Source organism: Jaculus jaculus, chromosome 1 (assembly GCF_020740685.1).
Source record: "Jaculus jaculus isolate mJacJac1 chromosome 1, mJacJac1.mat.Y.cur, whole genome shotgun sequence".
Taxonomy (NCBI): domain Eukaryota; kingdom Metazoa; phylum Chordata; class Mammalia; order Rodentia; family Dipodidae; genus Jaculus; species Jaculus jaculus.
This window is the reverse complement of record NC_059102.1, coordinates 44,908,116-44,919,423: the sequence shown is the minus strand read 5'-3', so window position 1 is coordinate 44,919,423 and position 11,308 is coordinate 44,908,116. Positions and strand designations below refer to the sequence as shown.

Here is an 11,308-nt window from a genome sequence, read left to right as displayed (position 1 = left end):
GGTGAAAGGACTTCCTAAAGCAGCAGAGAAAAGGAAAACCCAGGCCCTTTTGATGTTTCTGCCCTGCAGTAAAGTGTAATGACCAAGATCCCCTCTGCCATAGGCCCAAGAGAATTCCCTGTTTACCCAAGACAGGAACCTATTCACTGTGGGGCCTGTGACCCCCTAAACACCCTCAGACTGAGCAAAGCCAATTGCCCTTCCTAAGGAAAATGTGTGTCACTGAAGACCTGATACTTAATGGAGACCTTATCCTCCCTCTGCCATGGGAGGAGTCTCCTGCCTGATTGCTTTTGAGTTGAGACACCAGTTTTTCCATGCCATTGGACTTCAAACTGTTGGCTTTTCCTAGATCTTGAACCTGTCCTCCTTTGAACTACACCTATAACACCAGAAATCCTGGCTTTCAAGTCTTTAGACTCAAATTTGTACCTCTCTTGGGTCTGTAGGCTGCTGACTGCAGAGCTTAGGTCTTGTCAACCTAATTCCTCAATTAAAAAAAAAAAAAAAACTGGGTTGGAGATATGGCCCAGTTGTTAAGGCACTTGCCTGCAAAGCCTAATGACTCAGATTCAGTTCCCCAGTACCCACATGAAGCCAGATGCACAAAGTGGCACATGCATCTGGAATTCATTTAGAGCCACTGGAGGCCCTGACACCTCCATTGTCTGTCTGTCTCACTCTCTTTCCCTCTCTCTCTCTCTCTCTCTCTCTCTCTCTCTGCTTGCAAGTAAATAAAATAAAAAGCTCTGTGTGTATACATATTCTGCTTGCAAGTAAATAAAATAAAAAGCTCTGTGTGTATACATATTCTATAGGTTCTGTTCCTCTGGACAATCCTGACTTACAGCACTTGCATTAAGAAACCAACTCTGTTAAATTCCGGTCCTTTTCTTTCCACTAAGTTTATCACCATAAATCCTTTTCATATACTAGTCAGTCATCATTCCCCTCTTGATTCTTTTTGTAATGGCTGTATTTTTTTTATCCCAGGCATAATTTACACATTAGAGAAGTAGGAATATCCTTTGTGTTCCTGCCAAAAGCATATTCTTAGGTGTACCATTTACTTTCTCATCTCTGTGGCCAAATTCTGGACAGAATCTCCAGAGAGAAAGGATTTATTTTGGCCTGTAGTTTCAGGGAGTTCCATCCGTGGTTGCCTGGTACATACATGTGGATAGAGAGAACATCACGGCAGGGGAAGTATATGGCAGGAGAGCTTCCTCGCTCCACTGAGGATGCTACTGGAGAGAATCTTAGCAATGTCCCATGATATCCAGTTTCTTTGTGTCTTGAACAAAGAATTCAGTAAGACATAGAGTAGTAAAACCGAAAGTATACTTTTACTGAAAGTGAGAATAAGGATTTCTGGGTGAGATAGCAGCTATAAAGCCATGTCTTGGTGAGTGGCTCTTTATCATTTGAGAAACAAAATGAACAGAAGTATTCAATCATTTAGCTAGTTGTTTCTCATGTTCATGATCCACTTGCTTATTACTCCAATGAACTTCTCCCCTGAGTGAACCTGTTATCACCATTAAAAACTGCTGCTGCCACTGCAGATGCTGAGGATAATGACAGACATAATGGTCTCATCCAGGAAATGTTTCATAGATGCTGCACCACTTGGAATCTTAGGGAGGACAACTGCCACCCCTGGCACTGCCCTGTACCCCAACTGACAACCCAGACAGTCCCTTGGAATGATGCCCTCCAAGCAGTGCTCCAGCCACTGCAGAGAAGCGGCCCTCTATATGACCTAATTGCAGCAAGAACAGCTCAGGCATCTCCACCTTCCAGAACAGAGCCAATTTGATCCTTGAGTGAACTTCGCACAAGCGTGGTCGAGGAGCCTCTGAGGGGATATCTTGGCTGGTGAAAAGTCTCACCAATATACCGGTCAGCCAGACAAAAAATAAACAGAAAAGCATTGAAGTTAAATGGTATCATAGATCAAATGGACATAACAGATGATCACAGAACATTCTATTCTAACACTATGGGAGACACATTCTTCTCAGAAGCCCAAAATACTTTCTCTAAAATATATCACCTATTAGGACACAAAACAAGTCTCAACAAATATAGGCAAATTGAAACAATTTCTTATAGTCTATCTGACCATGTTGTAATAAAGCTAGAAATCAACAGTAAGAGAAACTTTAGAAAAGACACAAATTCATGAAAATTAATACTATATTGAGTGACAAATGGAACACTAACAAATCAAGAATGAAATCAAAAACTTCTGGAGTTGAATGAAAATACAAAATACCAAAATCTCTAGGATAAAATGCAGTCTGAAAAGGGAAGTTTATAGCTTAAAAAATCAATTAAAAATCATGGAATGGAAAGTTGGCTGAATGGTTAACAGAGTTTGCCACTTAAGCATGAAGACATTTCAATCCAGACACTAACAACTTTGCCTCCTAGGAATCCATGTAAAAAGCTGGGCATGGCTATTCATGTCTGTAACCCAGTGTGTAGGGCAGAGACTGGAAAATCACAGGGTATCACTGACCAACAGCTACTCCAGGTTGAGAAATAGACCCCATCTAAGAAATAGACAGGTGAGTGATAGAGAAGAGCACCCCAAGTTCTCCTCTGGCCACACACACGTGGTCATGCATGTGTACATACGTGCTCATATACCACACTACACACACCATATCACACCACACCACATAAACACACACAAAAGAAAATCCAAATAAATAAGTTACTTATGTGCCTTAAGGCCTTAGAAGAACAAGAACAAACCAAACCCAAAAGTAGTGGGAAGGAAGAAATTATTTAAATCACAGCAGAAATTAATAAAATGTAAGCAAAAAGAAACAAAACAAAGAATCAACAAAATGAAGAGCTGGTTCTTTGAAAAGATAAACAATACTGTTAAACCCTTAACCAAATTAACTAAAATAAAGAGAGAGAAGACCCAACTTAAAATGATATGATTCTAATATCTAATAAAGTTAAAATATGAAATATAAAAATGAAACTCAGAAAATCATCTAGATATAATATAAAAACCTATATTCCACTAAACTGGAAAATCTAAAATAAATGACTGAATTTCTAGATATGTATGACTTACTGTTGCAGTAGCTACCTTCTCATTATTGGAACATAGAACCTGACCGAAAGCAGCTGATCGGAGGAAACTTTCACTTTTGGTTTACAGTCTCCAGAGGCAGGTGACAAAATGGTAGAGGAGAGGCCAGACAACAACTTCTGCCACAACAGCTGGAAAACAGTAGCAAGAGAGTGAGACAAGTTCTAGCAAGGGGAAGTTATCTCTAACACCCATAAGCCCACCCCCCCCCAAAAAAACACACTCCCTTCAGCCAGGTTCCCGAGTTGCCATTCCTGGAGAATTAAACATTCAAAACATCTGAATTTATAAGGAATTATGAATTATGGGGGAAATCTAATTCAAACTACCACATAAACTGATCAATATCTATGATGCAAAATACTGTTCAAACATGGAGACTTCCGGCTATTGCTGTTTGGGGTTTTCTGTGGCCGGGCGGCTGCAGATAGACTTAGAGAAGGTGCTGCTAGAGGGCGAGCAGTTACTGCCAGAGCTGACCAGATGGTTCCAGAAGTGCTGGACAACCGGAAGCATGTTCACCACCCTGAAGAAGTACCTTGGCTGCACCAAACCCACCAGAGAAAGGGCTCTGTGGAGGGCTTTGAGCCTGCAGAGAACAAGTGTCTGCTGAGAGCTACTGATGGGAAAAAGGAAATCAGCACCGTGGTGAGCTCCAGAGAAGTGAGTAAGTTTCATATGGCTGTGCTCCACTCTTGTAACAACCAACATGGATGGACTGAAGAAGAGAGACAAAAAGAACAAGAACAAAAAGACCAAACCAGCACAGTGAGTGTCATTGCACTTCCTGCTGTGCCAGAACCACAGAATGGCTGTTTTCTTTTGGGGCACAAAACTAGGTTTTTGACTCACTCCATCCCTGACCCCCATAACTGTTTTTATGTAAGACTGCAGAGAAGGGTTGTGATGTTCATAGGGTAGCTGTGGTAAGAAGCCAGTTTATTTTAGATGTGTGTTGCATGGTTGTATATTCCTGGATTATAGCTTAAATTCCCTAGTCATTTCTGTGAAGAGCAGTATATCATTAAACTTGTCTTTCAGCAAAATAAATAAATATTGTTCAAACATGCCCATAACCTAAGATCTCTTAACTGTGACTTGAAAAACCACAAGTACATAATGGCACAGAGTAAACATTTACACTGCGAAAGACAGCATTACAAGAAAATATTGAACCAATGCAAGATCTAAATCAAACAGGGCAAACATCAGTCCTGTAACTCCAACTTCAATATCTGTATATAATCAGTGACAAAGTCTCTGGGGTCCCAGTTCCACCCCTCCATATGGGCTGCCCAAAGACTGGGGTACAATCCATCCTGAGCTGACAGGTCTCCTTGGCAGCCATCCCACCATCCTGGTATCTCCCCAAAGTCCTAGGGTCTCCACTGCAACCCATGGTTCATCCTTATGACTCCAATGGGCCTCCATATAAGGGCTCCAGCATCCCTGACTCACAATGCCCAGTGGCCATTTCCAAAAATTAAATGAATCACATTGCAAATCCAATAACTTTATTTCCTACATGTTATACCCCCATAGTACCAGTTTGGCTACCACATTTATTAATCCAGTGGGACATAAACCTGACTTTGAAGAGGAGGCTACTCCTTCAACATTTAGACCCCCTACATTCAAGAGTCATTATTCTTCCTGCTGTCCCAATGCAGAACAGCGGCCCTGATCTCAATAGCAATAACCTCTCAAATAATTGTTGTTGAGCCAGCTGTGTCTCCAGCCCCTTTCATTTCTTTCTGTGCCAGATCCATCTGCTCACACCAGCCCATTTCTTCTAAGCTCAACTCGGCACAGGTTCTATGACACAGGCAGAATGCAGCCAGCCTTTCAAAACTACCTCCAATTCAATCTGGACAAAACTCCTTCTTCCCCACCATAAGCTAAACCTCACTGTCACAGACAGCTTCCCATTGCTAGGATTAACCTCCAAACCATATGCAGTTTATGGAAGGAATGGAATTTATTTGAAACTTATAGATCAAGGGTAAGTTCCATCATGGTGGAAGAAGCTAGCCCCTTTTCACAGGTCCACACAGAAAGAAATACCACCACCAGCACCACAAGCAAGCACAGTCCAGGAACCAAGCAGAACTCAGACTGTTTTCTATATACCTTAAGACTGAAATTAAAATACTTCGCTAGTAACAACTTAGGGCTGGACTCTAGGATTTACCCACAGGACACCTCCTCCAGCCAGGTCTGGACATGTCTTAATAAACTCCTGAATCTATTGAGGAACATCCATTCAAACCACCACACCATTATTTCTGGATTTAAGTCTTTCAACTCTGACCATAATGGTCTATTAAATTCTGCATTCAACACTGCAAGGTGTCTCTTAGGCCAAAATTTCAAATCCTTCTACATTCCTCCACAAATCAGTTCCAAAGGACCTATAGCCACATAATCAGATTTCTAGCATCAACAGCCCCACTCTACTTGGTACCAATTTTCTGTTGATGTTACCTTTGTGTTGCTTGGGAAAAGTGCCCATCTGAAACCAGCTGATGGGAGAAAAATTTTGTTTTGTTTTAGTGTCTCAAGGAGAAGCTTCATGATGGCAGAGGACAGCACAGTAGAGCAGAGGCTGGACGTCACCTCTGCTACAGCACACGTAAAGCAGTAGCAGGAGAGTGAGCCAAACTCTAGCAAAGGAGCTGGCGAAAGCACCCTCAAGCCGACCCTGACACACTCCTCCAACAAGGCTTAGTGTCCCCAAATTGCCATCAGCTGGGAATCAAGCATTCAGAACACATGACTTTATGGGGGACATTTAATTCGAACAAATAAACCTACCAAAGTTAAGCCCAAATGAGATCATTTTAAAAGTTCTACAACGAATAATAAGATTGAAGCAGTAATTTATTAAAAAAAAAAAACTCTCCTTACAAAAATGCTGAGGTCCAAAAGGACTCACTAAAGAATTATACCAAACCTTAAAAAAAAAAAAATCAAAAACCAATGGTACTAGTACCAATGGAAGTAGAATGGATTTAATCCACAAAATAGTTGTTTGGAAGGTCCGTTTGAAGGACCAGCTCAGATGGCTGGCTTTTCTGTACTTCACCCATCAGATACTCCTGCCCCCAGTACTGAAATGGTGCTCAGGAGGCACTTGTGGAAAATAGTTAAAGGCAAATAAATTAGTTAATAGTGCTTGGTGGAATGTTTCTCAAATTATTTCATGAAATAGGAAGATTGGTGTGGTTTAATTTAGGTTTAGTTCATGTGTACCCCATAAACTTAAGTGTTGTGAATGCTAAGTTCCCAGATGATGGAGATTTGGGAATAAACATCTCTTGGAGGCAGTGTATTGTCTGGGTGGGCTTATGGGTATTATAGCTGGTTTCCCCTTGGCAGTGTTTGGCACACTCTCCTGTTGCTGTGGTCCACATGATGTTGGTCAGGAGATGATGTCCACCTTCTGCTCATGCTGTCATTTTCCCCTGCCATCATGAAGCTTCCCCTTGAGTATGCAAGCCTAAATAAACTTTTTGTCCCCACAAACTGCTCTTGGTCAGGTGTGTCCAGGCAGAAATGTGAACCTGACTGCAACAGTAAAGTTAATATCAGAGGAGTGGGATTCCTGCTAGATATCTAACTGTGTGGCTTGGGCCTATTGGAGATGATTTTCAAGAGGAATGTAGAAGGATTTGAAACCTCAGCCTAAGAGATGCCTTGCAGTGCTATAAGTACAGCTTGATGGACTATTCTGGTCGGAGTTGAAAGACTTGAATGCAGTAAGAACTATGGACTGTAAGGTTTAGCTTATGAGGATGATAAACAGCTTTGTCTGGACTGGGCTAGAAGAAGTTTGTGTAGGAGGCTTGCTGTTATGGCCATGTCCTGAGAAGTTGTGCAGGGTTGCATTGCATAGAAATGGACTGGTGTGAGCAGAGGGATATGGCACAGAAAGCAAAATGAAACCTTTGGGTGAAACTTCTGCCCATTCAGCAATTGTATGAGAAAATACAACCATTAAGATTGGACCAGCCCACCTGCATTTGGACAACAGAAAGAATTCAGTGTTTTGAAGGGTTCTGAATGCTGAAGGAATGTCCTGTTCTTCAAAGTCTGCTTTAGGCACCTCTGGATTAACAAATTGGAATCCCACTTGGTATTATGGAGTATAAGAAATGCAGGAAAGAGAGGGTCATTGAATTTGCAACACCATCTTGTGGTTTGGAAATGGCCATGGGCAGTGTGTATCAGGTTTACTGGATGACTGCATGAAGACTTGATGAAGCCATATGAATTAACTGTGGGTTTCAGTGGAGACCCAGTAGAGATGCTGGGACCATGAGACTTCTTCTTAGGAGAGCTGCTGGCCCCAGATGAAGCTTTCTAGGCCTGTGAGTAGCCTAGCTGGAAGAGTATGGTGGTTTGATTCAGGTGTCCCCCATAAACTTAGGTATTCTGGATACTAGGTTCCCTAGCTGATGACAATTGGAAATTAAAGCTTCCTGGAGGTAGTGTATTGTTGGGGGTGGGCTTATGGGTGTTATAGCCAGTTTCCCCATGCCAAATATGTTTGTCGCACTCTCCTGTTGCTATTGTCCACCTGATGTTGGCCAGGGAGTGATATCCACCCTCTGCTCATGCCATTGTTTTTCCTGCAATTGTTGAGCTTCCTCTCAAGCTTGTAAGCCAAAACAAGCCTCTTTTTCCCAGAAGCTATTCTTGGTTGGCTGATTTCTACCAGAAATGCAGACCTGACTGCAACAGTAAAGTGGTACCGAGGAGTGTGATCACTACTAGACACCTGACTGCGTGGCTTTGGCTTGTTGGAGCTGATTTTCAAGAGGAATGTGAAAGGATTTGAACCTTGGCCTAACATATGTCTTGCAGTGCTGTAAGTACAGCTTTATTAACTATTCTGGCCAGAGTTGAAAGACCTGAATGCAGTAAGAACTATGGACTATGAGATTTGGCTTATGAGGGTGAGAAAGAGCTTTGCTTGGACTGGGATAGAAGCAGTTTGTATGAGGCTTGCTATTATGCCCATGACCTGAGAAGTTGTGCAGGGTTGCTTTGTGTAGAAATGAACTTGATGGGCATAGAAAGAAAAATTTTTGCATGAACTGTTGTCCATTCAGCTGCAATTGAGTGATTACAACCTTTGAGCCTGGACTAGCTGACCTGCACTGGGGCAACAGGAAGAATGTAGTCTCTTTTGGAGGGCCTGAGTGCTCAAGAAGTGTCCTGTTCTTCAAAGTCTGCTTTATTTCCACCTGGATTAATAAATTGGCACCCTACCTGTATTGTGGAGTATAAGAAATGCAGGAAAGAGAGGGTCATTTAGTTTGCAACATGGTCTCCTGTTTTGGAAATGGCCATGGACAGTGTAGCAGGTTTGCTGGTTGCCTGCATGGAGACCCCACAGTGTCATGAGGATGAACCGTGCATTACAGTGGAGACCCAGTCGAGATGCCGGGACCATGAGATGGCTGCTAGGGAAAGTTGCCGGCCCCAATGAAATTTTCCAGGACTGTGAGTAGCCTAGCTGGAAGGGCATAATTGGAATGCCAGAAACTTATTGCTGGTTAGGATTATCGGACTTGGGATTTGACACTGGCTAGAGTTGTTGGACTTGAAGCTACAGAGTTTGATGTTTGCCCTGGTTATTAAATCATGTATTGGCTGAATGTTTTTGCTATGCCCGATGACATCTTCTGCCATGTGAATGTTTATTCTGTGCCATTATGGGTTTTGGGGGGTTATCTCTTGGTATTATGGCTTAGTTAAAAGAACTTGGATTATGGGGATTATAAACAACATAAGAATTGATTTAGAAAAATACTATGGGGACTTTTAAAGTTGGACTGAATGCATTGTATTTTTCATCATATATGGTTATCAGTTTATGGGGGCCAGGGGTGGAATGTGGTGGTTTGATTCAGGTGTCCTCCACAAACTTAGGTGTTCTGAATACTAGGTTCCCCAGCTGATCACAATTGGAAATTAAAGCCTCCTGGAGACGGGTGTATTGTTGGGGGTGGGCTTAGAGGTGTTATAGCCAGTTTCCCCTTGTCAGTGTTTGGCAAACTCTCCTGTTGCTATTGTCCACCTGATGTTGCCCAGGGAGGGGGTGGTGGGTAATGTCCACTCTCTGCTCATGCCATTATTTTCCTTGCCATCTTGGAGCTTCCCCTCGAGCCTATAAACCAAAATAAACCTCTTTTTCCTACAAGCTGCTCTTGGTTGGGTGATTTCTACCAGCAGTGTGAACCTGACTGCAACAAAGAGCAAAATTGGAACTCCAGAGACTTGTCAGTGGTTACAATTATCGGACTTGGAGACTTGTCATTGACTAGAGTTGTTGGACTTGGAGCTACAGAGCTTGATATTTGCCCTGTTTAAATCTTGTATTGTCTTAATATTTCTTTGCTATACCCAATGCCATCTTTGCAGTGTGAATGTTTATTCTATGCCATTATAAGTTTTGGGGGAATTTTCTGGTATTATGACTCAGTTTAAAAACCTCAGACTATGGGAATATTTGAATATCATTAGGATTGATTTAAAACTATGGGGAATTTTTAAGTTGGACTGAATGCATTATATTTTATACCATGTATGGCTATCAGTTTATGGGGGCCAGGGGCAAAATGGGGTGGTTTGATTCAGGTGTCCACCATAAACTTAGGTGTTCTGAATGTTAGGTTACCAGCTGATGGAGATTTGGGAATTAATGCTTTCTTGAGGCAGTGTACTGTTGGAGGTGGTCTCATGGGTATTATAGCCAGTTTCCCCTTGGCAGTGTTTGGCACACTGTTCTGTTGGTGTGGTTCTGAAAGGCCCAAGAATTCAGAAGCCCAGAAATACTATCACGCTCCAAAGGGAGCTTAAGCGGGCTCCTGCATACCTCAAACTCCAGGCTTTACTCTCTGTTGGAAGCAAGTAAAGAATCCCTCTTCTCATTATATCAGAGCCCGCTCCTAATATAAAACTAGGTAAAAAGGGCATGAGATAGCCCTCAAGGATGGGAAATGAGTAATGAAGTGAACCACTTATTTGGTTTCTATAAATAGCCTGCACCATAAGCCTTAATATCCCACACTGTAAGCCTTAGTAGCTCACACCATAAGCTGTAGCAGCCTGCCTCAGACCACCAAGGTCATAGGAGGCTGATACCACACTCTGCTACTCCCACCCAAGGACCTGCGCAAATGCTGACCACCAAGGTCATAAGAGAATGATTGGTCCATGAGGGGCTTGAACAAATTAAACTAATTGGCTTAGAAACTATGGGGTGGCACAAACTGACTGGCTTCTGATATTAAAAAAATGATTGGTCTAATGCACAGGCTTTGTTAGAAACCCTATAAAAACTGTCCTGTTCCTGCATTCGGGGCTCTGCAGTCCTCTACCCCTCTGCGGTGTACGACTGTGGGCCCCAGCACACTTGGAATAAAATCCTCTTGCAGTTTGCATCAAGACCGCTTCTCGTGAGTGATTTGGGGTGTCGCCATATCCGGGCAGAGCGTGGGGTCCCCCTCCTGGTATTCCTTCAGTTCACCTGATGTTGGCCAGGAGGTGATGTCCACCCTTTGCTCATGCCATCACTATCCCCTGCCATCTTGGAGGTTCCCCTTGAGTCTGTAATCCAAAACAAACCTTCTTTGCCCACAGGCTGCTCTTGGTCAGGTGTGTGCTGCCAGCAATGTGAACCTGACTGCAGCAGTTGGGAATGCTTATAAACTCTTTTAATGAAGCAAGTAATACTCTAATACCAAAATCCAATAAAGACACAACAGAAAAATAAAACAACTGTAGGTCATTCTCCCTGATGAATATAGATGCTAAAAAATAAAATACTAGCAAGCTGAACTGAAGAGCCCATCGAAAAGGTCACTGACCAGGTCTGGAGACATGGCTTAGTCGTGAAGCCTAAGAACTCATGTTCAACTTTCCAGGTCCCACATAAACCAGACGCACTGTGACAGGAGCATGCAATGTTGCACATGAGCCCAGTGGGGTGCATGCCTCTGGAATTCAATTGCAGTGGCTGGAGGCCCTTGCATACCAATATTCATTTTTTCTCTCTCTCCCTCTCTCTCTCTCTCTTTCTTTATGTCACTCTCTTGTATTAAAAAAGGGGGGGGGCAGTCTGCTGGGCTTGCCTCAAAACAAAAACAAAAACAAAAAAGAAAGAAAAAGTAAAGGTCACTGACC

At 42.6% G+C, this 11,308-nt stretch overlaps 1 pseudogene; it reads left to right on the top strand.

Annotated features, from left to right (window-relative positions):
* Positions 1–3,488: 3,488 nt before the first annotated feature.
* Positions 3,489–3,887, top strand: LOC101606346 (annotated as a pseudogene).
* Positions 3,888–11,308: the final 7,421 nt, after the last annotated feature.